Below are 24,036 nucleotides of genomic sequence, written 5' to 3'. Positions count from 1 at the left end.
ATTGTCGTTCCTTCACTGTCACTGGGTCAAAATCCTGGAACCCCCTTCCTAACAGCACTGTGGGTGTACCTACACCACATGGACTGCAGCGGTTCAAGAAGGCAGCTCACCGCCATCTTCTCAAGGGGCAATTAGGGATGGGCAATAAATACTGGCCCAGCCAGTGAAGCCACATCCTGTGAATGAATAAAGAAAGGTAATGTAGAGTGCTGGGGCTTGTGGAGCAGAGTGCTCCTGTCTGTTGCCAGGAGTTCATTGCAGTTGGAAGGGAATCTGCGCACAGACCCAGACCCTGCAATCGGTGAAGTGATACCATCACTCAGCACCATCAGATTTATTGGGCACAGTCTTGTGGGATGGAGCCTCTCACCCTTTAGCTGCTGCTTCTCTCTCAGGTACAGCTGAGAAATGTTTCTGCATCTTAACTTGCTGGGAGTGAGAGGCAGGAAACAGTTCAGAAAGAGCAACAGAGTAATCAGGATCTCAGTTAATGATAGGACCCAACGGTTTATCATCTTAAACCAATGAGATTTAAGGTTGGAGAAAGAAAACAAATAACCCAGAGTGATGGAAGAGAGAGTGTGATTTTCGAGTGAATCAGAGACAGAAAGAAATAGAGAGAGAGAAAAGATCAGACTGAGAGAAAGAGACAGCATGGAACAAACATTGTTATCTTCTTTAAGAAGAATCAACGACTTGCAGGAAACAAGTGAACAGATTAAATTCTTCCCTTTTTGGGGACACACAGATTGCGTTAACAATGATCACACTGTTATAGATACTTAAGCTGGTTAATTTCAGTTCTAATTCTGTAACAAATTTAAGTTGCAAATCCAGCGGGTTTTAAAAAATGCTGGGAGACTGAGAATGAGGAGCTGTTGGTGTGACTCAGACAGCAGCTTCTGGAGAGTTCATGTATTCACCCTCTCAACTCACCAGCTGATTTTCACATTAATCACACCAAGTGTTGTTTATTCTGGCTATTTTTCCAGTAAATTCCGCCCACTGTGATTTTACTGTGCTTCCTGGAATAGGAGAGAAGAGTGTTCCCAATCCGCTGTGGTGATCTTCCTTAAATATGGAATAGAATGTGGGGGTTGAGGGTGAGAGGTTGTTTAGGGTGTGAGGGTTTTGATGGTGTGCGGAGCGTTGAGGGTCAGAGAACATTGATTATGTTGAGGGTGTTGGGTGTGTGAGGGTGTTGGGGGTGTGAGAGTTGGGAGTGAGGGTTGTTGGGAGCGTGAAGGTGTTGGGAGGCGTGAAGGGTGTTGGGTGGCGTGAAGGTGTTGGGGGTGTGAGGGTGTTGGGAGTGTGAGGGCGATGGGGGTGTGAGGGTGTTGGGGTGTGTGAGGGTGTTGAGGATGTGAGGGTGTTGAGGATGTGAGCGTTTTGGGGGTGTTGAGGGTGTTGGGGTGTTGAGGGTGTTGGGGATGTTGAGGTGATGGGGGTGTGAAGGTGTTGGGGGTGTTGAAGGTGTTGAGGTGTGAGGGTGTGGGGATGTTGAGGGTGGTGGGGGTTGTTGAGGGCATTGGGGTGTGAGGGCGTTGGGATGTTGAGGGTGTTGGGGATGTTGAGGGGTTTGGGGGTGTGAGGGTGTTGGGATGTTGAGGGCGTTGGGGATGTTGAGGGCGTGGGGATGTTGAGGGCGTTGGGTTGTGAGGGCGTTGGGGATGTTGAGGGGTGTTGGGATGTTGAGGGGGTTGGGGGTGTGAGGGTGTTGGGGGGGTTGAGGGTGTTGGGGATGTTGAGGGTGTTGGGGATGTGAGGGTGTGGGTTGTTGAGGGTGGTGGGGGTGTTGAGGGTGTTGGGGGTGTTGAGGGTGTTGGGGTGTTGAGGGTGGTGGGGGTGTTGAGGGTGTGGGGGGTGTTGAGGGTGTTGGGGGTGTTGAGGGTGTTGGGGATGTTGAGGGTGTTGGGATGTGAGGGTGTTGGGGATGTTGAGGCATTGGGTTGTGAGGGCGTTGGGGATGTTGAGGGCATTGGGTTGTGAGGGTGTTGGGGATGTTGAGGGTGTTAGGGGTTGAGGGCGTTGGGATGTTGAGGGCGTTGGGGATGTAGAGGATTGTGGGGATGTTGAGGGTGTTGGGGGTGTGAGGGTGTGAGGGGGTTGATGGGTTGGGGGGGTGGGTGGGGTGATGTGCAGGGGGTGGGGGGCTGGGTTGGGATGGGTGGGGGGTGTGTGGGGGGGTGGGGGTGGGAGGGGTTGGGTGAGGGGTGGGTGGTGGGGGGGTGATGGGTGGGGGTGGGCGGGTTGGGGGGCTGGGTGGGGGTTGTGGGGTGATGCGGTGGGGTGGGGTGGGGTGGGTGGTGGGGGGTGTGGGGGTGGGCGGTTTGGTGGGCCTGGGTGGGGGTGGGTGAGATGGGTGGGGGGTGTGTGGGGTGATGGGGTGGGGGTGGGTGGGGGGTGGTGGGATGGGCAGGTTGGGGGGGTGTGTGGGGTGGGTGGGGTGATGGGGTGGGGGTGGCGGGTTGGGGGGCTGGGTGGGGGTGGGTGGGATGGGCAGGTTGGGGGGGTGGGTGGGGTGATGGGTTGGGGGTGGGGGTGGGTTGGGATGGGTGGGGGGAGTGGGGAGTGGGCGTGTTGGGGGGGTTTGTGGGGTGATGGGTTGGGGGTGTGTGGAGCTGGGGGTGGGAGCTGGGTAGGGTGATGGGTGGGGTGGTGGGTGGGTGGGGTGGGTGGGGTGATGGGGGTGGGTGGGGTTGGGAGGGTGGTGGAGGGGCGGGGAGGTGGTGGTAGGAGTGATGTTTGGTTGTTGGGCTGGATTATGTTCCTGATTCTCTTTCCCCTCATTCGGGAACTGCTCAGTGAAACTCTCCGGGTCTTTAATGTAATTCGAGGAGGTGAAGCTGTTTATTGATCACTGGAAACACTGACTGACCACACTCACCCCCAAATCCTCAGCTGCTACCAGGCAGGGCGTCTCCTATCAATCGTCCTCCAGATATCCTCCTCCTCAACCTCCCCCCTCCACCTCCTCAACCTCCCTCCACCTCCGCCACAGGATCTCTGTTACAGGTTTGGGAATTTAGAGCCATTGCATCACCCTTGGTGATCGGTTAGAACTCAGCATGAAGATCGCCTCCTGGTCCCTGTCTCCCTCTAGAGGTCACTTTAGATGCTGCAAAGGTTATCATCAAATGAGGAAAAGGATCTGATCTTAAGTCACAATTAATGAGTATTTTGGACTGCTCTGAAGGAGTGGAAACTCATACGAAACCTAGAAGCTCCACATTGAGAGAATGAATTCAGCCTTTGTCCAGTACAAGAGCTGCTGTCTGTGGAGCAGCTCTCACTGACCTGAGGAAGAGTTGTACTGTCTGATTTTAACATTCACTGTTCATTGGCAAACATCAGGATATAGACTGAGCTCAGAGCAGGAGTCCACTGGGCAAGAAACAGACACTTTTAGAGTTCTGCGGGGGCCACCACTTTAGAAAGATGTGAAGGCGTTGGAGAGAGTGCAGAAAAGATCCTCGATAATGGTTCCAGGGATGAGGAACTTCAGTTACAAAGATAGATTGGAGAAGTTGGGACTGTTCTCTATAGAGAAGAGAAGATTGAGAGGAGATTTGATAGAGTTGTTCAAAATCATGAGGGTTCTGGACAGAGCAGAGAGGGAGAAAACTGTTCCCATTGTGGAAGGATCAAGAATAAGGGGGCACAGATTTAAAGTAATTGGCAAAATAGCAAACATGGCTACTTGTTTACAAAAAACTACTTTAAGCAGCGAGTGGTTAGGGTCCGAATGCGGTGCCTGAGAGTGTGATGGAGACAGGGTCAATCATTGCTTCAAAGAGTATTGTGTAAAAAAAAATCATTTTTCAATATTACTGTGGGATACTGTGAAGCAGGCTTGTGGAGGCCCTGTGTATGTTGTGTGTGACTAATTTAATTAAACTGAAGACAGACTGCAAGGTTTTAAAACATCAAAAGAGATTAGGTGTAAAAGGCATTTTGAATTGGAAATGGATGAGGTAAGAATGGGATACGAGTAAATGCAACATGAGTGGGAATTGACATTAGATGATAAATGAGGGGTGAATTCTTAGTTTTTGAATTTCAAAAAAGAGAGAGAAAAGGAAGTTTTACAACTGGCAAAGATCATAAATAAATAAAGCAACATTATTAAGTTTATTTTTCCTGAAAGTGGTGGCCATATAAGTCAATATGAAAGATTTTTGTTTCTGGGAAAAGTGAGTTTCAAAAGACAGTTCAGAACAATGGGTTTAAAGATGAAAGGGGGAAAACGTATTTAAGGAAAGATTGAAAGGTGTGTGTGGCCCTGTGATCTTGAAGCATGTGCTGTGCGAGCACAGTCTTGTGAAGGAGCAGCTTCTAGTCACCCAGAGAAGTGTCTGGTTGATCCAGAAAGCAATGTTTTGTTATAAGCCTTGGATTTTCAATGGTCGAGTGAGAGGGGAGAGAAGCTTGTGAATTGCCTCCCTTAAAGCAGTAATGGATGCCTTGTGGTAATACTACTGGACGTTTTATAGATTAAGAATCTATAGGACTGTTGCCTGGAAAAGGGTGTTTTATTTGTGAGTCTAGCTAAGCAGAAATCTTTTGGGAATTGTTGTAAAACTAAGTTTAACTCTGTAACTGTAATCTTGTGTGTTTACATTTTCTTTCCTTTTGCTTTTAATAAAGTTTTAATTTAAGATTTAATATCTCCAAAAAGAATCTTTACTTCAGAATTCAGGTACACATACCTTCTTGTAATAAAAATATAAATTGCAAAATTGTTCTGGCAGCTTGGCCAAGTTTCCCTTTGGGATTTGGTCAGCCCAGCATTTACCACTGGCCATATCACAACAATTGCATAATGATCTGAAGAGAAACATTTACAGGGCCCCGGACTGAAGGGGGAAGAGTGGACAAGGTGAGTTGCTCTTGCAAAGAGCCAGCACGGACATGATGGGCTGAATGGCCTCTTGTGCTGGAACCATTCTGTGACTTCTACACAGACCTTTCACAATTTCAGTTCATTCCAAAGATCATTACAGCCACTGAAGTGTTTTTAACTGTAAGAAATACAGCAAGATCCCATAATGATGCAATAAATGACCAGATAACCGCTTTCTTACAGACGTTGGTTGGGGATAAAATATTGAGCAGGATACAGGGGATAACGTCACTGCTCTTCTTTGAATAGTGCCATGTGATCTACTACATGCACCATCCGAAAAATAGTCCCTCCACACTGCAGCAATCCCTCGTACTGACCCTCCAACACTGCAGCACTCCCTCAGTACTGACGCTCCAACACTGCAGCACTCCCTCAGTACTGACCCTCCAACACTGCAGCACTTCCTCAGTACTGCGCTCCAACACTGCAGCACTCCCTCAGTACTGACATTCCAACACTGCAGCAATCCCTCAGTACTGACCCTCTGACACTCCCTCAGTACTGACCCTCTGATAGTGCAGCACTCTCAGTAATGACCCTGTGACAGTGCAGCACACCCTCAGTACTGACCGTCCGACAGTGCAGTGCTCCCTCAGTACTGAACCTCTGACAAAGCAGCACTCTCAGTAATGACCCTCCGACTGTACTGCAATCCCTCAGTACTGACACTCCGACAGTGCAGCACTCTCTCAGTAATCAACCTCAGACAATGCAGCACTCCTCAGTACTGTCCCTGCAACTTTGCAGCATTCTCAGTAATGACCGTCAGACAGTGCAGCACTCTCTCCGTACTGAACCTCCGACAGTGCAGCACGACCTCAGTACTGAACTTCTGACAGTGCAGCACTCCCTCAGTACTGAACATCAGGCAATGCAGCACTCCCAAGGTACTGTCCCTGCAACTGTGCAGCATTCTCAGTAATGACCCTCAGACAGTGCAGCACCCCCTCAGTACTGACCCTCGACACTGCAGCACTCCCTCAGTACTGAACCTGCAACTGTGCAGCATTCTCTGTAATGACCCTCAGACAGTGCAGCACCCCCCTCAGTACTGAACCTCCAACACTGCAGCACTCCCTCAGTACTGAACCTCCGACAGTGCAGCACTCCCCTCAGTGCTAACCCTCTGACAGTGCAGCGCGCCCGCAGTACTGAACCTCCAACACTGCAGCACTCCCTCAGTACTGAACCTCCGACAGTGCAGCACTCTCTCAGTACTGACCCTCCGACAGTGTGGCCACTCTCTTAGTACTGACCATCCAACAGTGCAGCACTTTCTCAGTAATGATCCTCTGACAGTGCAGCACTCTCTCAGTACTGAACATCTGACAGTGCGGTGCTCCCTCAGTACTGACCCTCCAACGGTGCAGCACTCTCTCAGCACTGACCCTCAGACAATGCAGCACTCCCTCAGTACTGAAGCTCTGACAAAGCAGCACTCTCTCAATACTGATCCTCCAACAGTGCAGCACTCTCTCAGTACTGACCCTCTGACAGTGCAGCACTCTCTCAGTACTGAACCTCTGACAATGCAGCGCTCTCTCAGTACTGACCCTCCAACCATGCAGCACCGCCTCACTGCTGACGCTCTGACAGTGCAGCACTCCAGCAGTACAGAACCTCTGACAGTGCAGCACCCCCACTCATTACGGAACCTTCGAAAGTGCAACACTCCCTCTGTACTGACCTCCAACAGTGCAGCACTCCCTCAGTACTGACCCTCCAACACTGCAGCACTCCCTCAATACTGACACTCCAACACTGCAGCACTCCCTCAGTACTGACCCTCTGACAGTGCAGCACTCTCTCAGTAATGACCCTCCGACAGTGCAGCACTCCCTCAGTACTGACCCTCCAACACTGCAGCACTCCCTCAGTACTGACCCTCTGACACTCCCTCAGTACTGACCCTCTGACAGTGCAGCACTCTCAGTAATGACCCTGTGACAGTGCAGCACACCCTCAGTACTGACACTCCGACAGTGCAGCACTCTCTCAGTAATCAACCTCAGACAATGCAGCACTCCCTCAGTACTGTCCCTGCAACTGTGCAGCATTCTCAGTAATGACCGTCAGACAGTGCAGCACTCTCTCCGTACTGAACCTCCGACAGTGCAGCACGACCTCAGTACTGAACTTCTGACAGTGCAGCACTCCCTCAGTAATGAACATCAGGCAATGCAGCACTCCCAAGGTACTGTCCCTGCAAACTGTGCAGCATTCTCAGTAATGACCCTCAGACAGTGCAGCACCCCCTCAGTACTGAACCTCCAACACTGCAGCACTCCCTCAGTACTGAACCTCCGACAGTGCAGCACTCCCTCAGTGCTAACCTCTGACATTGCAGCGCGCCCGCAGTACTGAACCTCCAACACTGCAGCACTCCCTCAGGACTGAACCTCCGACAGTGCAGCACTCTCTCAGTACTGACCCTCTGACAGTGCAGCACTCTCTCAGTACTGAACCTCCAACGGTGCAGCACTTTCTCAGTAATGATCCACTGACAGTGCAGCACTCTCACAGCACTGACCCTCTGACAGTGCGCTGCTCCCTCAGTACTGACCCTCCAACGGTGCAGCACTTTCTCAGTAATGATCCTCTGACAGTGCAGCACTCTCACAGTACTGACCCTCTGACAGTGCGCTGCTCCCTCAGTACTGACCCTCCAACGGTACAGCACTCCCTCAGTACTGAACATCTGACAGTGCAGCACTCTCTCAGTAATGACCCTCAGACAGTGCAGCACTCTCTCAGTACTGAACCTCTGAAAGTGCAGCACTCTCTCAGTACTGAACCTCTGACAATGCAGCGCTCTCTCAGTACTGACCCTCCAACCATGCAGCACCGCCTCACTGCTGACGCTCTGACAGTGCAGCACTCCAGCAGTACAGAACCTCTGACAGTGCAGCACCCCACTCAGTACGGAACCTTCGAAAGTGCAGCACTCCCTCGGTACTGACCTCCAACAGTGCAGCACTCCCTCAGTACTGACCCTCCAACACTGCAGCACTCCTCAATACTGACAATCCAACACTGCAGCACTCCCTCAGTACTGACCCTCTGACAGTGCAGCACTCTCTCAGTAATGACCCTCCGACAATGCAGCACTCCCTCAGTACTGACCCTCCAACACTGCAGCACTCCCTCAGTACTGACCCTCCAACAGTGCAGCACTCCCTCAGTACTGACATTCCAACACTGCAGCAATCCCTCAGTACTGACCCTCCAACGGTGCAGCACTTTCTCAGTAATGATCCTCTGACAGTGCAGCACTCTCACAGTACTGACCCTCTGACAGTGCGCTGCTCCCTCAGTACTGACCCTCCAACGGTGCAGCACTCTCTCAGTACTGACCCTCAGACAATGCAGCACTCCCTCAGTACTGAACATCTGACAGTGCAGCACTCTCTCAGTAATGACCCTCAGACAGTGCAGCACTCTCTCAGTACTGAACCTCTGAAAGTGCAGCACTCTCTCAGTACTGAACCTCTGACAATGCAGCGCTCTCTCAGTACTGACCCTCCAACCATGCAGCACCGCCTCACTGCTGACGCTCTGACAGTGCAGCACTCCAGCAGTACAGAACCTCGGACAGTGCAGCACCCCACTCAGTACGGAACCTTCGAAAGTGCAGCACTCCCTCTGTACTGACCTCCAACAGTGCAGCACTCCCTCAGTACTGACCCTCCAACACTGCAGCACTCCCTCAATACTGACACTCCAACACTGCAGCACTCCCTCAGTACTGACCCTCTGACAGTGCAGCACTCTCTCAGTAATGACCCTCCGACAATGCAGCACTCCCTCAGTACTGACCCTCCAACACTGCAGCACTCCCTCAGTACTGACATTCCAACACTGCAGCAATCCCTCAGTACTGACCCTCCAACACTGCAGCACTCCCTCAGTACTGACCCTCTGAGTGCAGCACTCTCAGTAATGACCCTCTGACAGTGCAGCACTCCCTCAGTACTGACCCTCTGACAGTGCAGCTCTCCCTCAGTACTGACCTCCAATGGTGCAGCATTCTCTCAGTAATGACCCTCAGACAGTGCAGCGCTCCCTCAGTGCTGACCCTCCAACTGTGCAGCACTCCCTCACTGCTGACCCTCTGACAGTGCAGCGCTCCCTCAGTACTAACCCTCCAACTGTGCAGCACTCTCTCAGTACGGACTCTCTGAAAGTGATGCGCTCCCTCACTGGTGGCCCTCCAACCGTGCAGCACTCTCTCAGTACTTATCATCCGACAGTTCAGCACTCCCTCAGTACTGACCCTCTGACAGTGCAGCACTCCCTCAGTAATGACCCTCAGACAGTGCAGCACTCTCTCAGTACTGACCCTCCAAAACTGCAGCACTCACTCAGTACTGACCCACTGAAAGTGATGTGCTCCCTCAGTGCTGGCCCTCCAAATTGCAGCACTCCCTGAGTACTGATCATCTGACAGTGCAGCACTCCTCAGTATTGACCCTCCGACAGTGCAGCTCTCCTTCAGTACTGAACCTCCGACAGAGTGGCCATTCTCACAGTACTGACCGTCCAACAGTGCAGTGCTCCCTCAGTACTGAACCTCTGACAGTGCAGCACTCTCTCAGTAATGACCCTCTGACAAAGCAGCATTCTCTCAGTAATGATCCTCCGACAGTACAGCACTCCCTCAGTACTGAACCTCTGACAGTCCAGCGCTCCCTCAGTACTGACCCTCCAAATATGCAGCACTCTCTCAGTACTGACCCTCTGACAGTGCAGCACTCTCTCAGTACTGACCCTCTAACAGTGCAGCACTCTCTCAGTAATGACCCCTCTGGCAGTGCAGCACTCTCTCAGTACTGACCCTCTGACAGTGCAGCACTCTCTCAGTACTGACCCTCTGACAGTGCAGCACTCTCTCAGTACTGACCCTCTGACAGTGCAGCACTCTCTCAGTACTGATTCTGACAGTGCAGCACTCTCTCAGTACTGACCCTCTGACAGTGCAGCGCTCCGCAGTACTGAACCTCTGAAAGTGATGCGCTCCCTCAGTACTGAACCTTCAATAGTGCAGCACTCCCTCTGTACTGACCCTCCAGCACTGCAGCACTCCCTCAATACTGACCGTCCAACACTGCAGCACTCCCTCAGTACTGACACTCTGACAGTGCAGCACTCTCTCAGTAATGACCCTCAGACAGTGTGGCCATTCTCTCAGTACTGACCCTCCAACAGTGCAGCAATCTCTCAGTACTGAACCTCTGACAAAGCAGCACTCTCTCAGTACTGACCCTCCAACAGTGCAGCACTCTCTCAGTAATGACCCTCAGACAATGCAGCACTCTCTCAGTAATGATCCTCAGACAGTACAGCACTCTCTCAGTACTGACCCTCCGACAGTGCAGCACTCCCTCAGTACTGACCCTCCGACAGTGCAGCACTCCCTCAGTATTGACACTCAGACAGTGCAGCGCTCCCTCAGTACTGAACCTCCGACAGTGTGGCCATTCTCTCAGTACTGACCATCCAACAGTGCAGTGCTCCCCCAGTACTGAACCTCTGATGAAGCAGCACTCTCTCAGTAATGACCCTCAGAAAATGCTGCACTCTCTCAGTACTGAACCTCTGACAGTGCAGTGCTCCCTCGGTACTGACCCTCCGACTGTACAGCACTCTCTCAGTACTGACCATCCAACACTGCAGCTCTCCCTCAGTACTGACCCTCCAAAACTGCAGCATTACCTCAGTACTGACCCTCTGAAAGTGATGCGCTCCCTCAGTGCTGGCCCTCCAACAGTGCAGCACTCCATCAGTACTGATCATCTGACAGTTCAGACATTCCTCAGTATTGATCCTCTGACAGTGCAGCACTACCTCAGTACTGAACCTCTGACAGTGTGGCCATTCTCTCAGTACTGACCGTCCAACAGTGCAGTGCTCCCTCAGTACTGAACCTCTGAAAAAGCAGCACTCTCTCAGTAATGACCCTCAGACAATGCAGCACTCTCTCAGTACTGAACCTCTGAGAGGAGCACTCTCTCAGTACTGACCCTCCAACTATGCAACACTCTCTCAGTACTGAACATCTGACTGTGCAGCACTCTCTCAGTACTGACCCTCTGACAGTGCAGCACTCTCTCAGTAATGACGCTCAGACAATGCAGCACTCTCTCAGTACTGACCCTCTGACAGTGCAGCACTCTCTCAGTACTGACCCTCTGACAGTGCAGCGCTCCCTCAGTACTGACCCTCTGAAAGTGTTGCGCTCCCTCAGTACTGACCCTCCAACTGTGCAGCAATCCCTCAGTGCTAACCCTCTGACAGTGCAGCACTCCCTCAGTACTGAACCTCCGAAAGTGCAGAACTCCCTCAGAACTGACACTCCTTCACTGCAGCACTCCCTCGGTACTGACCCTCCAACACTGCAGCACTCCCTCAATACTGACCCTCCAACACTGCAGCACTCCCTCAGTACTGACCCTCTGAAAGTGATTCGCTTCCTCAATACTGACCCTCCAAACTGTGCAGCAATTCCTCAGTGCTAACCCTCTGAAAGTGCAGCACTCCCTCACTACTGAACCTTCGATGGCGAAGCACTCCCTCAGTACTGACCCTCTGACAGTGCAGCACTCTCTCAGTAATGACCCTCAGACAGAGCAGCACTCTCTCAGTACTGACCCTCTGACAGAGCAGCACTCCCTCAGTACTGACCCTCTGACAGTGCAGCACTCCCTCAGTACTTTACCTCCGACAGTGCAGCATTCTCTCAATAATGACCCTCAGACAGTGCAGCACTCTCTCAGTACTGAACATCTGACAGTGCAGCACTCTCTCAGTACTGACCCTCAGACAATGCAGCACTCTCTCAGTACTGAACCTCTGACAGTGCAGCACTCTCAGTACTGTCCCTCCAACTGTGCAGCACTCTCTCAGTAATGACACTCTGACAGTGCAGCACTCTCTCAGTAATGACCCTCTGACAGTGCAGTGGTCCTGCAGTACTGACCCTCCAACAGTGCAGCACTCTCTCATTTCTGACCCTCTGACAGTGCAGCACTCTCTCAGTACTGACCCTCCAACACTGCAGCACTCCCTCAGTACTGACCTTCCAACACTGCAGCACTCCCTCAGTACTGACCCTCTGAAAGTGATGCACTCCCTCAATACTGACCCTCCAACTGTGCAGCACTGCCTCAGTACTGACCCTCCAACACTGCAGCACTCTCTCATTTCTGACCCTCCGACAATGCAGCACACTCTCAGCAATGACCCTCAGACAATGCAGCACTCTCTCAGTAATGACCTTTGACAGTGCAGCGGTCACTCAGTACTGACCCCTCCAACACTGCAGCATTACCTCAGTACTGACCCTCTGAAAGTGATGCGCTCCCTCAGTGCTGGCCCTCCAACAGTGCAGCACTCCCTCAGTACTGATCACCTGACAGTTCAGACCTCCCTCAGTATTGACACTCTGACAGTGCAGCTCTCCTTCAGTACTGTACCTCTGACAGTGTGGCCATTCTCTCAGTACTGACCATCCAACACTGCAGCACTCCCTCAGTAATGAACCTCCGACAGTGCAGCACCCCCTCAGTACTGACCCTCCGACAGTGTGGCCATTCTCTCAGTACTGACAGTCCAACAGTGCAGTGCTCCCTCAGTACTGAACCTCTGACAAAGCAGCACTCTCTCAGTAATGATCCTCTGACAGTGCAGCACTCCCTCAGTACTGACCCTCTGACAGTACAGCACTCTCTCAGTACTAAACCTCTGACAGTGCAGCACTCTCTCAGTACTGAACCTCTGACAGTTCAGTGCTCCCTCGGTACTGACCCTCCGACTGTACAGCACTCTCTCAGTACTGACCATCCAACACTGCAGCTCTCCCTCAGTATTGACCCTCCAAAACTGCAGCATTACCTCAGTACTGACCCCTCTGAAAGTGATGCGCTCCCTCAGAGCCGGCCCTCCAACAGTGCAGCACTCCCTCAGTACTGATCATCTGACAGTTCAGACGTCCCTCAGTATTGATCCTCTGACAGTGCAGCACTCACTCAGTACTGAACCTCCGACAGTGTGGCCATTCTCTCAGTACTGACCATCCAACAGTGCAGTGCTCCCTCAGTACTGAACCTCTGACAAAGCAGCACTCTCTCAGTAATGATCCTCCGACAGTACAGCACTCTCTCAGTAATGACCCTCTGACAGTGCAGCACTCTCTCAGTACTGAACCTCTGACAGTGCAGCACTCTCTCAGTACTGACCCTGTGACAGTGCAGCACTCCCTCAGTACTGACCCTCTGACAGTGCAGCACTCTCTCAGTACTCACCCTCTGACAGTGCAGCACTCTCTCAGTACTGACCCTGTGACAGTGTAGCACTTTCTCAGTACTGACGCTCCAACTGTGCAGCACTCCTTCAGTACTGATCCTCTGACAGTACAGCACTCTCTCAGTAATGCCCCTCTGACAGTGCAGCACTCCCTCAGTACTGACCATCCGACAGTGCAGCACTCCCTCAGTACTGACCATCCGACAGTGCAGCACTCCCTCAGTACTGACCCACTGACAGTGCAGCACTCTCTCAATAATGACCCTCAGACAGTGCAGCACTCTCTCAGTACTGAACATCTGACAGTGCAGCACTCTCTCAGTACTGACCCTCAGACAATGCAGCACTCTCTCAGTACTGAACCTCTGACAGTGCAGCACTCTCAGTACTGTCCCTCCAACTGTGCAGCACTCTCTCAGTAATGACACTCTGACAGTGCAGTGGTCCCGCAGTACTGACCCTCCAACAGTGCAGCACTCTCTCATTTCTGACCCTCTGACAGTGCAGCACTCTCTCAGTACTGACCCTCCAACACTGCAGTACTCCCTCAGTACTGACCTTCCAACACTGCAGCACTCCCTCAGTACTGACCCTCTGAAAGTGATGCACTCCCTCAATACTGACCCTCCAACTGTGCAGCACTGCCTCAGTACTGACCCTCCAACACTGCAGCACTCCCTCAGTACTGACCCTCCAACACTGCAGCATTACCTCAGTACTGACATTCTGAAAGTGATGCGCTCCCTCAGTACTGAACCTCTGAAAAGCAACACTCTCTCAGTAATGATCCTCCGACAGTACAGCACTCTCTCAGTATTGACACTCAGACAATGCAGCACTCTCTCAGTACTGAACCTCTGACAGTGCAGCACTCCCTCAGTACTAACCCTCCAACTGTGCAGCACTCTCTCAGTACTGACCCTCTGACAGTGCAGTGGTCCCTCAGTACTGACCCTCCGACAGTGCAGCACTCTCTCAGTACTGACCCTCTGACAGTGCAGCACTCTCTCAGTACTGACCTACTGACAGTGCAGCACTCTCTCAGTACTGACCCTCTGACAGTGCAGCACTCTCTCAGTACTGACCCTCTGACAGTGCAGCACTCTCTCAGTACTGAATCTTCTGAGAGTTCAGTGGTCCCTCAGTACTGACCCTCCAACAGTGCAGGAACTCTCTCAGTACTGTCCCTCCAACAGTGCAGCACTCTCTCAGTACTGTCCCTCCAACAGTGCAGCACTCTCTCAGTAATGACCCTCTGACAGTGCAGCACTCTCTCAGTTCTGACCCTCTGACAGTGCAACACTCTCTCAGTACTGACCCTCTGACAGTGCAGCACTCCCTCAGTACTGACCCTCTGAAAGTGATGCGCTCCCTCAGTACTGACCCTCCAAATGAGCAGCAATCCCTGAGTGCTGACCCTCTGACAGTGCAGCAGCTCCTCAGTACTGAACCTTCGATAGTGCAGCATTCTCTCAGTACTGAACCTCTGACAGAGCAGCGGTCCCTCAGTACTGTCCCTCCGACAGTGCAGCACTCTCTCAGCAATGACCCTCAGACAATGCAGCACTCTCTCAGTAATGACCTTTTGACAGTGCAGCGGTCACTCAGTACTGACCCTCCAACACTGCAGCATTACCTCAGTACTGACCCTCTGAAAGTGATGCGCTCCCTCAGTGCTGGCCCTCCAACAGTGCAGCACTCCCTCAGTACTGAACCTCTGACAGTGCAGCACTCTCAGTACTGTCCCTCCAACTGTGCAGCACTCTCTCAGTAATGACACTCTGACAGTGCAGTGGTCCCGCAGTACTGACCCTCCAACAGTGCAGCACTCTCTCATTTCTGACCCTCTGACAGTGCAGCACTCTCTCAGTACTGACCATCCAACACTGCAGCACTCCCTCAGTACTGACCTTCCAACACTGCAGCACTCCCTCAGTACTGACCCTCTGAAAGTGATGCACTCCCTCAATACTGACCCTCCAACTGTGCAGCACTGCCTCAGTACTGACCCTCCAACACTGCAGCACTCCCTCAGTACTGACCCTCCAACACTGCAGCATTACCTCAGTACTGACATTCTGAAAGTGATGCGCTCCCTCAGTACTGAACCTCTGACAGTGTGGCCATTCTCTCAGTACTGACCGTCCAACAGTGCAGTGCTCCCTCAGTACTGAACCTCTGAAAAGCAACACTCTCTCAGTAATGATCCTCCGACAGTACAGCACTCTCTCAGTATTGACACTCAGACAATGCAGCACTCTCTCAGTACTGAACCTCTGACAGTGCAGTGGTCCCTCAGTACTAACCCTCCAACTGTGCAGCACTCTCTCAGTACTGACCCTCTGACAGTGCAGTGGTCCCTCAGTACTGACCCTCCGACAGTGCAGCACTCTCTCAGTACTGACCCTCTGACAGTGCAGCACTCTCTCAGTACTGACCTACTGACAGTGCAGCACTCTCTCAGTACTGACCCTCTGACAGTGCAGCACTCTCTCAGTACTGACCCTCTGACAGTGCAGCACTCTCTCAGTACTGAATCTTCTGAGAGTTCAGTGGTCCCTCAGTACTGACCCTCCAACAGTGCAGGAACTCTCTCAGTACTGTCCCTCCAACAGTGCAGCACTCTCTCAGTACTGTCCCTCCAACAGTGCAGCACTCTCTCAGTAATGACCCTCTGACAGTGCAGCACTCTCTCAGTTCTGACTCTCTGACAGTGCAACACTCTCTCAGTACTGACCCTCCAACACTGCAGCACTCTCTCAGTACTGACCCTCTGAAAGTGATGCGCTCCCTCAGTACTGACCCTCCAAATGTGCAGCAATCCCTGAGTGCTGACCCTCTGACAGTGCAGCAGCTCCTCAGTACTGAACCTTCGATAGTGCAGCATTCTCTCAGTACTGAAACTCTGACAGAGCAGCGGTCCCTCAGTACTGTCCCTCCGACAGTGCAGCACTCTCTCAGCAATGACCCTCAGACATTGCAGCACTCTCTCAGTAATGACCTTTTGACAGTGCAGCGGTCACTCAGTACTGACCCTCCAACACTGCAGCATTACCTCAGTACTGACCCTCTGAAAGTGATGCGCTCCCTCAGTGCTGGCCCTCCAACAGTGCAGCACTCCCTCAGTACTGATCACCTGACAGTTCAGACCTCCCTCAGTATTGACACTCTGACAGTGCAGCTCTCCTTCAGTACTGTACCTCTGACAGTGTGGCCATTCTCTCAGTACTGACCATCCAACACTGCAGCACTCCCTCAGTAATGAACCTCCGACAGTGCAGCACCCCCTCAGTACTGACCCTCCGACAGTGTGGCCATTCTCTCAGTACTGACAGTCCAACAGTGCAGTGCTCCCTCAGTACTGAACCTCTGACAAAGCAGCACTCTCTCAGTAATGATCCTCTGACAGTGCAGCACTCCCTCAGTACTGACCCTCTGACAGTACAGCACTCTCTCAGTACTAAACCTCTGACAGTGCAGCACTCTCTCAGTACTGAACCTCTGACAGTTCAGTGCTCCCTCGGTACTGACCCTCCGACTGTACAGCACTCTCTCAGTACTGACCATCCAACACTGCAGCTCTCCCTCAGTATTGACCCTCCAAAACTGCAGCATTACCTCAGTACTGACCCTCTGAAAGTGATGCGCTCCCTCAGAGCCGGCCCTCCAACAGTGCAGCACTCCCTCAGTACTGATCATCTGACAGTTCAGACGTCCCTCAGTATTGATCCTCTGACAGTGCAGCACTCACTCAGTACTGAACCTCCGACAGTGTGGCCATTCTCTCAGTACTGACCATCCAACAGTGCAGTGCTCCCTCAGTACTGAACCTCTGACAAAGCAGCACTCTCTCAGTAATGATCCTCCGACAGTACAGCACTCTCTCAGTAATGACCCTCTGACAGTGCAGCACTCTCTCAGTACTGAACCTCTGACAGTGCAGCACTCTCTCAGTACTGACCCTGTGACAGTGCAGCACTCCCTCAGTACTGACCCTCTGACAGTGCAGCACTCTCTCAGTACTCACCCTCTGACAGTGCAGCACTCTCTCAGTACTGACCCTGTGACAGTGTAGCACTTTCTCAGTACTGACGCTCCAACTGTGCAGCACTCCTTCAGTACTGATCCTCTGACAGTACAGCACTCTCTCAGTAATGCCCCTCTGACAGTGCAGCACTCCCTCAGTACTGACCATCCGACAGTGCAGCACTCCCTCAGTACTGACCATCCGACAGTGCAGCACTCCCTCAGTACTGACCCACTGACAGTGCAGCACTCTCTCAATAATGACCCTCAGACAGTGCAGCACTCTCTCAGTACTGAACATCTGACAGTGCAGCACTCTCTCAGTACTGACCCTCAGACAATGCAGCACTCTCTCAGTACTGAACCTCTGACAGTGCAGCACTCTCAGTACTGTCCCTCCAACTGTGCAGCACTCTCTCAGTAATGACACTCTGACAGTGCTGTGGTCCCGCAGTACTGACCCTCCAACAGTGCAGCACTCTCTCATTTCTGACCCTCTGACAGTGCAGCACTCTCTCAGTACTGACCCTCCAACACTGCAGTACTCCCTCAGTACTGACCTTCCAACACTGCAGCACTCCCTCAGTACTGACCCTCTGAAAGTGATGCACTCCCTCAATACTGACCCTCCAACTGTGCAGCACTGCCTCAGTACTGACCCTCCAACACTGCAGCACTCCCTCAGTACTGACCCTCCAACACTGCAGCATTACCTCAGTACTGACATTCTGAAAGTGATGCGCTCCCTCAGTACTGAACCTCTGAAAGCAACACTCTCTCAGTAATGATCCTCCGACAGTACAGCACTCTCTCAGTATTGACACTCAGACAATGCAGCACTCTCTCAGTACTGAACCTCTGACAGTGCAGCACTCCCTCAGTACTAACCCTCCAACTGTGCAGCACTCTCTCAGTACTGACCCTCTGACAGTGCAGTGGTCCCTCAGTACTGACCCTCCGACAGTGCAGCACTCTCTCAGTACTGACCCTCTGACAGTGCAGCACTCTCTCAGTACTGACCTACTGACAGTGCAGCACTCTCTCAGTACTGACCCTCTGACAGTGCAGCACTCTCTCAGTACTGACCCTCTGACAGTGCAGCACTCTCTCAGTACTGAATCTTCTGAGAGTTCAGTGGTCCCTCAGTACTGACCCTCCAACAGTGCAGGAACTCTCTCAGTACTGTCCCTCCAACAGTGCAGCACTCTCTCAGTACTGTCCCTCCAACAGTGCAGCACTCTCTCAGTAATGACCCTCTGACAGTGCAGCACTCTCTCAGTTCTGACCCTCTGACAGTGCAACACTCTCTCAGTACTGACCCTCTGACAGTGCAGCACTCCCTCAGTACTGACCCTCTGAAAGTGATGCGCTCCCTCAGTACTGACCCTCCAAATGAGCAGCAATCCCTGAGTGCTGACCCTCTGACAGTGCAGCAGCTCCTCAGTACTGAACCTTCGATAGTGCAGCATTCTCTCAGTACTGAACCTCTGACAGAGCAGCGGTCCCTCAGTACTGTCCCTCCGACAGTGCAGCACTCTCTCAGCAATGACCCTCAGACAATGCAGCACTCTCTCAGTAATGACCTTTTGACAGTGCAGCGGTCACTCAGTACTGACCCTCCAACACTGCAGCATTACCTCAGTACTGACCCTCTGAAAGTGATGCGCTCCCTCAGTGCTGGCCCTCCAACAGTGCAGCACTCCCTCAGTACTGAACCTCTGACAGTGCAGCACTCTCAGTACTGTCCCTCCAACTGTGCAGCACTCTCTCAGTAATGACACTCTGACAGTGCAGTGGTCCCGCAGTACTGACCCTCCAACAGTGCAGCACTCTCTCATTTCTGACCCTCTGACAGTGCAGCACTCTCTCAGTACTGACCATCCAACACTGCAGCACTCCCTCAGTACTGACCTTCCAACACTGCAGCACTCCCTCAGTACTGACCCTCTGAAAGTGATGCACTCCCTCAGTACTGACCCTCCAACTGTGCAGCAATCCCTCAGTGCTAACCCTCTGACAGTGCAGCACTCCCTCAGTACTGAACCTCCGAAAGTGCAGAACTCCCTCAGAACTGACACTCCTTCACTGCAGCACTCCCTCGGTACTGACCCTCCAACACTGCAGCACTCCCTCAATACTGACCCTCCAACACTGCAGCACTCCCTCAGTACTGACCCTCTGAAAGTGATGCGCTTCCTCAATACTGACCCTCCAACTGTGCAGCAATTCCTCAGTGCTAACCCTCTGAAAGTGCAGCACTCCCTCACTACTGAACCTTCGATGGCGAAGCACTCCCTCAGTACTGACCCTCTGACAGTGCAGCACTCTCTCAGTAATGACCCTCAGACAGAGCAGCACTCTCTCAGTACTGACCCTCTGACAGAGCAGCACTCCCTCAGTACTGACCCTCTGACAGTGCAGCACTCCCTCAGTACTTTACCTCCGACAGTGCAGCATTCTCTCAATAATGACCCTCAGACAGTGCAGCACTCTCTCAGTACTGAACATCTGACAGTGCAGCACTCTCTCAGTACTGACCCTCAGACAATGCAGCACTCTCTCAGTACTGAACCTCTGACAGTGCAGCACTCTCAGTACTGTCCCTCCAACTGTGCAGCACTCTCTCAGTAATGACACTCTGACAGTGCAGCACTCTCTCAGTACTGACCCTCTGACAGTGCAGTGGTCCTGCAGTACTGACCCTCCAACAGTGCAGCACTCTCTCATTTCTGACCCTCTGACAGTGCAGCACTCTCTCAGTACTGACCCTCCAACACTGCAGTACTCCCTCAGTACTGACCTTCCAACACTGCAGCACTCCCTCAGTACTGACCCTCTGAAAGTGATGCACTCCCTCAATACTGACCCTCCAACTGTGCAGCACTGCCTCAGTACTGACCCTCCAACACTGCAGCACTCTCTCATTTCTGACCCTCCGACAATGCAGCACACTCTCAGCAATGACCCTCAGACAATGCAGCACTCTCTCAGTAATGACCTTTGACAGTGCAGCGGTCACTCAGTACTGACCCTCCAACACTGCAGCATTACCTCAGTACTGACCCTCTGAAAGTGATGCGCTCCCTCAGTGCTGGCCCTCCAACAGTGCAGCACTCCCTCAGTACTGATCACCTGACAGTTCAGACCTCCCTCAGTATTGACACTCTGACAGTGCAGCTCTCCTTCAGTACTGTACCTCTGACAGTGTGGCCATTCTCTCAGTACTGACCATCCAACACTGCAGCACTCCCTCAGTAATGAACCTCCGACAGTGCAGCACCCCCTCAGTACTGACCCTCCGACAGTGTGGCCATTCTCTCAGTACTGACAGTCCAACAGTGCAGTGCTCCCTCAGTACTGAACCTCTGACAAAGCAGCACTCTCTCAGTAATGATCCTCTGACAGTGCAGCACTCCCTCAGTACTGACCCTCTGACAGTACAGCACTCTCTCAGTACTAAACCTCTGACAGTGCAGCACTCTCTCAGTACTGAACCTCTGACAGTTCAGTGCTCCCTCGGTACTGACCCTCCGACTGTACAGCACTCTCTCAGTACTGACCATCCAACACTGCAGCTCTCCCTCAGTATTGACCCTCCAAAACTGCAGCATTACCTCAGTACTGACCCTCTGAAAGTGATGCGCTCCCTCAGAGCCGGCCCTCCAACAGTGCAGCACTCCCTCAGTACTGATCATCTGACAGTTCAGACGTCCCTCAGTATTGATCCTCTGACAGTGCAGCACTCACTCAGTACTGAACCTCCGACAGTGTGGCCATTCTCTCAGTACTGACCATCCAACAGTGCAGTGCTCCCTCAGTACTGAACCTCTGACAAAGCAGCACTCTCTCAGTAATGATCCTCCGACAGTACAGCACTCTCTCAGTAATGACCCTCTGACAGTGCAGCACTCTCTCAGTACTGAACCTCTGACAGTGCAGCACTCTCTCAGTACTGACCCTGTGACAGTGCAGCACTCCCTCAGTACTGACCCTCTGACAGTGCAGCACTCTCTCAGTACTCACCCTCTGACAGTGCAGCACTCTCTCAGTACTGACCCTGTGACAGTGTAGCACTTTCTCAGTACTGACGCTCCAACTGTGCAGCACTCCTTCAGTACTGATCCTCTGACAGTACAGCACTCTCTCAGTAATGCCCCTCTGACAGTGCAGCACTCCCTCAGTACTGACCATCCGACAGTGCAGCACTCCCTCAGTACTGACCATCCGACAGTGCAGCACTCCCTCAGTACTGACCCACTGACAGTGCAGCACTCTCTCAATAATGACCCTCAGACAGTGCAGCACTCTCTCAGTACTGAACATCTGACAGTGCAGCACTCTCTCAGTACTGACCCTCAGACAATGCAGCACTCTCTCAGTACTGAACCTCTGACAGTGCAGCACTCCCTCAGTACTGACCCTCTGACAGTGCAGCACTCTCTCAGTAATGACACTCTGACAGTGCAGTGGTCCCGCAGTACTGACCCTCCAACAGTGCAGCACTCTCTCATTTCTGACCCTCTGACAGTGCAGCACTCTCTCAGTACTGACCCTCCAACACTGCAGTACTCCCTCAGTACTGACCTTCCAACACTGCAGCACTCCCTCAGTACTGACCCTCTGAAAGTGATGCACTCCCTCAATACTGACCCTCCAACTGTGCAGCACTGCCTCAGTACTGACCCTCCAACACTGCAGCACTCCCTCAGTACTGACCCTCCAACACTGCAGCATTACCTCAGTACTGACATTCTGAAAGTGATGCGCTCCCTCAGTACTGAACCTCTGAAAAGCAACACTCTCTCAGTAATGATCCTCCGACAGTACAGCACTCTCTCAGTATTGACACTCAGACAATGCAGCACTCTCTCAGTACTGAACCTCTGACAGTGCAGCACTCCCTCAGTACTAACCCTCCAACTGTGCAGCACTCTCTCAGTACTGACCCTCTGACAGTGCAGTGGTCCCTCAGTACTGACCCTCCGACAGTGCAGCACTCTCTCAGTACTGACCCTCTGACAGTGCAGCACTCTCTCAGTACTGACCTACTGACAGTGCAGCACTCTCTCAGTACTGACCCTCTGACAGTGCAGCACTCTCTCAGTACTGACCCTCTGACAGTGCAGCACTCTCTCAGTACTGAATCTTCTGAGAGTTCAGTGGTCCCTCAGTACTGACCCTCCAACAGTGCAGGAACTCTCTCAGTACTGTCCCTCCAACAGTGCAGCACTCTCTCAGTACTGTCCCTCCAACAGTGCAGCACTCTCTCAGTAATGACCCTCTGACAGTGCAGCACTCTCTCAGTTCTGACCCTCTGACAGTGCAACACTCTCTCAGTACTGACCCTCTGACAGTGCAGCACTCCCTCAGTACTGACCCTCTGAAAGTGATGCGCTCCCTCAGTACTGACCCTCCAAATGAGCAGCAATCCCTGAGTGCTGACCCTCTGACAGTGCAGCAGCTCCTCAGTACTGAACCTTCGATAGTGCAGCATTCTCTCAGTACTGAACCTCTGACAGAGCAGCGGTCCCTCAGTACTGTCCCTCCGACAGTGCAGCACTCTCTCAGCAATGACCCTCAGACAATGCAGCACTCTCTCAGTAATGACCTTTTGACAGTGCAGCGGTCACTCAGTACTGACCCTCCAACACTGCAGCATTACCTCAGTACTGACCCTCTGAAAGTGATGCGCTCCCTCAGTGCTGGCCCTCCAACAGTGCAGCACTCCCTCAGTACTGAACCTCTGACAGTGCAGCACTCTCAGTACTGTCCCTCCAACTGTGCAGCACTCTCTCAGTAATGACACTCTGACAGTGCAGTGGTCCCGCAGTACTGACCCTCCAACAGTGCAGCACTCTCTCATTTCTGACCCTCTGACAGTGCAGCACTCTCTCAGTACTGACCATCCAACACTGCAGCACTCCCTCAGTACTGACCTTCCAACACTGCAGCACTCCCTCAGTACTGACCCTCTGAAAGTGATGCACTCCCTCAATACTGACCCTCCAACTGTGCAGCACTGCCTCAGTACTGACCCTCCAACACTGCAGCACTCCCTCAGTACTGACCCTCCAACACTGCAGCATTACCTCAGTACTGACATTCTGAAAGTGATGCGCTCCCTCAGTACTGAACCTCTGACAGTGTGGCCATTCTCTCAGTACTGACCGTCCAACAGTGCAGTGCTCCCTCAGTACTGAACCTCTGAAAAGCAACACTCTCTCAGTAATGATCCTCCGACAGTACAGCACTCTCTCAGTATTGACACTCAGACAATGCAGCACTCTCTCAGTACTGAACCTCTGACAGTGCAGCACTCCCTCAGTACTAACCCTCCAACTGTGCAGCACTCTCTCAGTACTGACCCTCTGACAGTGCAGTGGTCCCTCAGTACTGACCCTCCGACAGTGCAGCACTCTCTCAGTACTGACCCTCTGACAGTGCAGCACTCTCTCAGTACTGACCTACTGACAGTGCAGCACTCTCTCAGTACTGACCCTCTGACAGTGCAGCACTCTCTCAGTACTGACCCTCTGACAGTGCAGCACTCTCTCAGTACTGAATCTTCTGAGAGTTCAGTGGTCCCTCAGTACTGACCCTCCAACAGTGCAGGAACTCTCTCAGTACTGTCCCTCCAACAGTGCAGCACTCTCTCAGTACTGTCCCTCCAACAGTGCAGCACTCTCTCAGTAATGACCCTCTGACAGTGCAGCACTCTCTCAGTTCTGACTCTCTGACAGTGCAACACTCTCTCAGTACTGACCCTCCAACACTGCAGCACTCTCTCAGTACTGACCCTCTGA

This window comes from Carcharodon carcharias, chromosome 14 (assembly GCF_017639515.1).
Source record: "Carcharodon carcharias isolate sCarCar2 chromosome 14, sCarCar2.pri, whole genome shotgun sequence".
NCBI lineage: Eukaryota > Metazoa > Chordata > Chondrichthyes > Lamniformes > Lamnidae > Carcharodon > Carcharodon carcharias.
Note: the sequence above shows the minus strand (reverse complement) of the source record.